The sequence below is a fragment of the Urocitellus parryii genome, chromosome 5 (genome assembly GCF_045843805.1).
Source record: "Urocitellus parryii isolate mUroPar1 chromosome 5, mUroPar1.hap1, whole genome shotgun sequence".
Lineage (NCBI taxonomy): Eukaryota > Metazoa > Chordata > Mammalia > Rodentia > Sciuridae > Urocitellus > Urocitellus parryii.
In genome coordinates, this window is record NC_135535.1 from 51,458,884 (window position 1) to 51,465,157 (window position 6,274).

A 6,274-nucleotide genomic window follows, 5' to 3' on the forward strand; every position below is an offset into this window, starting at 1 on the left:
CCTGTTAAGGATTGCTTTAGGTATTCTGGGTCTCTTATTTTTTCAGATGAATTTCATGACTGCTTTTTCTATTTCTATGAGGAATGTCATTGGGGTTTTGATTGGAATTGCACTAAATATATATAGTCTTTTAGTAGTATGGTCATTTTGACAATATTAATTCTGCCTATCCAAGAACAATGAGAATCTCTCCATTTTCTAAGGTATTCATTAATTTCTTTCTTTAGCATTCTGTAGTTTTTATTGTAGAGGTCTTTCACCTCTTTTGTTAAGTTGATTCCCAAGTATTTAATTTTTTTAAGACTATTATGAATGGGGTAGTTTTTCTCATTTCTCTTTCAGAGGATTTGTCACAGATGTACAGAAATGCCTTTGATTTGTGGGTGTTATTCAATATCATGCTAATTTGCAAAATTCATTTATTAATTCTAGAAGTTTTCTGGTGGCATTTTTGGGGTCTTCTAGGTATAGAATCTTATTGTCAGCAAGTAGGATAGTTTGAGTTCTTCTTTTCCTATCCATATCCCTTTAATTTCTTTTGTCTCTCTAATTTTCTGGATAGAGTTTCAAGAACTATGTTAAATAGAAGTGGTGAAAGAGGGCACCCTTATCTTGTTCTAGTTTTTAGAGGGAATGCCTTCATTTTTTCTCCATTTAGAATGATGTTGGCCTGGGGCTTACCATAGATAGCTTTTACAATGTTGAGATATGTTTCTGTTATCCCTGGTTTTTCTAGTGTTTTGAACATGAAGGAGTGTTGTATTTTGTCAAAATGCTTTTTCTGCATCTATTGAGATGATCATATGATTCTTATCTTTAAGTCTATTGATTTGATGAATTATATTTATTGATTTCCATATATTGAACCAACTTTGCATCCCTGGGATGAACCCTATTTTATCATGGTGCACTACCTTTTTTATATGTTTTGGTATTCGATTTGCCAGAATTTTATTGAGAATTTTTGCGTCTATGTTCATTAGGGATATTAGTCTGAAGTTTTCTTTCTTTGATGTATCTTTATCTGGTTTTGGAATCAGGGTGATATTAGCCTCATAGAATGAGTTTGGAAGTGTTTCCTCTTTTTCTATTTAATGAAATAATTTGAGGAGTATTGGCATTAATTCTGCTTTGAAGATCTTGTAGAACTCAGCTGTGTATCCATCTGGTCCTGGGCTTTTCTTAGTTGTTGGGCTTCTGATGGTGTCTTCGATTTTATTGCTTGACATTGATCTGTTTAACTTGTGTATGTCATCCTAATTCAGTTTGGACATATCATATGACTCTAGAAATTTCTCAATGCCTTTGATATTTTCTATTTTATTGGAGTATAAATTTTCAATTTATAATTGAAATATAATTATTTCTAATTATATTTTGTATTTCTGTAGTGTTCATCATATTTCCTTTTTCATCACAAATATTAGTAATTTGAGTTTTCTCTCTCCTTCTCTTCATTAGCAAGGCTAAGTGAGTGTTTATCAATTTTATTTAATTTTTCAAAAAACCAACTTTTTTTCAATTTTTTCAGTTGTCTCTTTTGTTTCAATTTCATTGATTTCAGTTCTGATTTTAATTATTTCCTGTCTTCTTCTTTGGGGAATGATTTGTTCTTCTTTTTCTAATGCTTTGAGATGTAATGTTAGGTCATTTATTTGTTGACTCTTTTTTCTTTTAAGGAACAAACTCCAATCAATAAACTTTCCTCTTAGTACTTCCTTCATAGTGTCCCAGAGATTTTGATATGTTGTATCAATATTCTCATTTACCTCTAAGAATGTTTTAATCTTCTCTTTGATGTCTTTTGCAACCCATTGTACATTCAATAGCATCTTATTTAGTCTCCAGGTGTTGGAGTAGCTTCTATTTTTTATTTTATCATTGATTTCTAATTTCATTCCATTATGATCTGATAGAATTCAGTTAGTGTCTCTACTTTTTTGTATTTGTTTGTGGCATAATATATGGTCTATTTTAAAGAAGGATCCATGTGCTGCTGAGAAAAAAGTGTATTCACTCATTGATGGATGAAATATTCTATATATGTCTGTTAAGTCTAAGTTATTGATTGTATTATTGAGTTCTATAGTTTTTTTGTTTAGATTTTGTTTGAAAGATCTATCCTGTGGTGAAAGAGCTGTGTTAAAGTCACCCGAATTAGTGTGTTGTGGTCTGTTTGACTCTTGAACTTGAGAATAGTTTGTTTAATGAACATAGCTGCTGCATTGTTTGTGGCATATATATTTATAATTGTTATGTCTTGTTAACGTATGGTTCCCTTAAGCAGTGTGAAATGTCCTTCTTTATCCCCTTTGATTAACTTTGGCTTAAAACTACTTTGTTTGATATGAGGATGGAAACTTCTGCTTATTTCTGCAGTGCATGTGAGTGGTATATTTTTTCCCAACCTTTCACCTTCAATCTGTGGATGTCTTTTCCTATGAGATGAGTCTCTCTTGGAGGCAGCATATTATTGGGTCTTTTTTCTTTAATCCAATCTGCCAGTCTGTCTTTTGATTGGTGAGTTTAGGCCATTAATATTCAGGGTTAATTACTGACAAATGATTTGCTTTCCTGGTCATTTTTGGTATTTAACTTGACTTGGTTTCTCCTTTGGTTGCTTTTTCCTTTAGTGTAATACCTCCCTTTGCTGATTTTCATTGTTGTTTTTCATTTCCTCCTCTTGGAATATTTTGCCAAGGATGTTCTGTAGTGCAGGCTTTCTAGTAATGTAAATCCTTTTAACTCTTGATTGTCAAGAGAGGTTTTTATTTTGTCATCATATCTAAAGCTTAATATTGTTGGATATAAGATTCATGGGGGCTGTGGCTGGGGCTCATGGGCTGGGGCTGTGGGTCAGTGGTAGAACACTCACCTGGCACATGTGAGGCACTGGGTTCATGCCTCAGCACCACATAAAAATAAAGGTATTGTGTCCACTTACAACTAAAAAAATACATATAAAAAAAAAAGATTCTTGGTTAGCTTCCATTTTCTTTCAGAGCTTGGTATATGTTGTTCCAGGATCCTCTAGCTTTCAGGGTCTGGGTTGAAAAATCTGTACATATTTTAATTGGTTTTCCCCAATATGTAATCTGATTCCTTTCTCTTTTGGCTTTTAAAATTCTCTCCTTATTCTGTATGCTAGGCATTTTCATTATAATGTGCCTTGGTGTAGATCTGTTGTGATTTTGTACATTTGATGTCCTGTAAGCCTCTTGTATTTGATTTTCCAATTCATTCTTCATGTTTGGAAAAATTTTTGCCATTATTTCATTGAAAAGATTATTCATTCCTTTGGTTTGGAACTCTATGCCTTCCTCTATCTCTATAATTCTTAAATTTGGTATTTTTATGTTATCCCATAATTCTTGAATGTTCTGCTCATAGTTTCTTACCATCTTCACTGTGTGGTCAAAATTCTTTTCAAAATTACATATTTTATCTTCATTGTCTGAGGTCCTGTCTTCCAAGTGGTCTAATCTGTTAGTAGTGCTTTCTATTGTGTTTTTAACTTATTTTGTTATTGTTGTTTGTTGTTGTTGTTTGTTTCTTTCTTTCATTTCAGAGATTTCTGTTTTAGTTTTTTGGGGGTTTTTTTGTTTTTTTTTTGAGAATAGAAAAAAATAATTAAAGCATTAAGCTATACAAATTACAAATCTGTTCCAAAGTATACTTACATTAAATAAAATATGCATTTCAGTAAGATCTACAGTGAATGACTCTGCTCTGGGAAGCCTCATATCTATGCAGGGCCACCATTTGCAGAAGAAGCTAAGAAAATGTGCATCCAACCATAGCATGCCATGGTTGCTTATTGCCAATCTGCAAGTGACACTGGATACCCATCTGCTGAGGAAGAGGAAGCAAGCAGTAGCCTCAATGCTGGCCCATTACAACTTCCCAGGAGTCTCACCAACAGCCTAGACAGTACAGTTTCAGAAAAGTGAGCATGTTAAGGGAGGCAGACAACTCTTCAGAGGCCCAAACATGTTTCCTGCTGTATTTATGCTGCATTCCCTGCCTACAGTGGGCAGTCAGGAGGATGATCTTCTTCCAGACAAGGTCACAGGACTGGGACAATCCTGTGGGACTGAGGGAGCATGAGGTCAGGGAGGAGGGCTACCTCATGCTGCTTCACATTAGAGACAAACTGTGACACACAGTCCATGGGCCTGCAATCATCTCCTCTTATCATCTGGCATAACGCTGGATGTAGTCGTCCACCTTATTTCGGAAGTCCTCCTTGTCCCAAAAATAATGTTCTGCAGCTTCAATATTCAGTGGATCATCAAAATCCAAAAGGTCAGTAAATAAAGAATTTAATCCCCAAACAACATCCTTTAAGGTTCTCCTGGGAGCCCAGCCAGTGCCATCGATTGAATGTTCTCTCAGTAAACTTAGACATATTTCCCCTGTCTCCGTGATGTTGGGGTGCCAGATCCTGGTCAAGCATTTCACTTTGGGAGGCACTTTCATTGCTTCATTGGCCTTTTACACTTTATTTCACCTCCCTAATGGTTCACCATGTTGTCTGCATCAGGAACTTCAGTTTCAAACTGAAATTTTCCACCCTGGTAGTAACCCTCATCTTTGACAAGCAACTTGTCTCTTGCAGAGACCCTCCGAGTGGAGTCAGACATGGTGGCTGACGCCCGGGACCCTTTGAGACCATCATCCCGCTTCAGCTTGCTTGCCAGCATTAGCATTACTGCCACCATTACCCTGGGCACCCCGAGACAGGCAAGGCAGGCCGGCGCCCAACACCAAGCCCAGCCGCACATTGGCAGCAAGATGCGGCCCCTCACAGCCCTCTGTTTTGTTTTGTTTCAGAACCTCTCTCTCCTTACTGAAGTAATCTTTTGCTTCCTGTAGTTGCTTATGTAGCTCTTTATCAAAAGGATCTTTTGTTGCCTGTATTTGGTCTCTTATATTATCCTTTAATTCACAGAATATTTTAATTATGTACATTCTGAACTTCTCTGTAATTTCTCCTGTTGTGTTGCCTATAGATTCTAATAATGTAGTATCTTGGTTTGTTTGGGCATTTTCTTCCCTTGTTTTTTCATGTTGCTCATGTATCTTCCCTTCTAGCACTGCAGATCTGAGGCATTACAGCTTTTACCTATAGACTTATAGTGTCCTTGTGGGATTCCAATACCTCTCCTTTAAGGGGGAACAACAATATTAACAGATCCCAATATATACAATATACAACCTTAAGCCAAATAGCTGCTATTAAGACGTTTTCGGTTTTGTTACAATATACAGAAATATAAGTTCAATTATTATGTACAATATAGACAGTAGGTTTGCAAAAGGGTCTCCAGTTTCTGATGGTGGGCAAAGAACCAGGGGTGAGATGTAGGATGAGATGTTGAGGAGGTAGGACATGGTTATATAGAGTTATTAGATCTTAGAAAGCATGAAAAAGAAGTTGGTTAGTAGCAGGAAAAGAAAGAGAAAATGATTTGGGGGAGAAAAGTAAATGGGAAGACAATAGAGTACAAAAAACAAACAGAAGTAGAAAGAAAAATTAAAAATGTAAAAATAACAGATATTTTATAAAATATCTATTATGAAAATAGGAGATAAAAAATATACAACACAACTATAATATACTATTCAGACATCCCAGTCCTCAGCAGCCTAATTCATAAAAAGCACTTGGTTTCACAAATCTTGGGGATGTGAGGGTGGGAGAAGAGAGAGAGAGGAAAAAAAAAATACTAGGATTATTTTTGTTGAAGATCAGTATCTTTCCTGCTTCCCTTCTCACCCAATAGGTTGTCTGTTGTCTGCTGGTATCGCCATCCTCAGGAAGGTGAAGGTTATTAGGGTGGGAGGGTTGTTCTTGGGGGTGGAGCTCCTGGACATGGAGAATAACACTTGCTGGCCCCTGATGGGAGACTGCACCCCAAGGATCTCCTTTGGGGCCCACTCGTTGATGTGGGCACCTGGTCTGATCTCCTTGTATCACCTGTAGACCTCACAATTCCTGGTCTCTAATTTAGTCTCTAAACTGTATCTTACTCACCCCCTTCCTTTCAACTTCCCAGTCAGGAACCTTTCTCTCTGGGGGTCTTGTGGGCTGTGCTTTGGGGGCTGTGCACCTGTTGCAGAGAGCTGTTTTGTACTGGGCAGTTCAGGACCAGATTTTGTGAGCTATGGACCAGCTGCATAGCTGCTAGCACTGTGCTGGGTTAGCTCTGCCAGGGAGAGGGGGAAGTTGGGGACTATAGGTACCTTGATTTTGCTCCTAAACCTCAGCTGG

At 36.9% G+C, this 6,274-nt stretch overlaps 1 pseudogene; it reads right to left on the minus strand.

Moving 5' to 3' along the window:
- Nucleotides 1-4,094: 4,094 nt before the first annotated feature.
- LOC113185754 (NEDD8-conjugating enzyme UBE2F-like) lies at nucleotides 4,095-4,709 on the minus strand (annotated as a pseudogene).
- Between the last annotated feature and the right edge of the window lie 1,565 nt (nucleotides 4,710-6,274).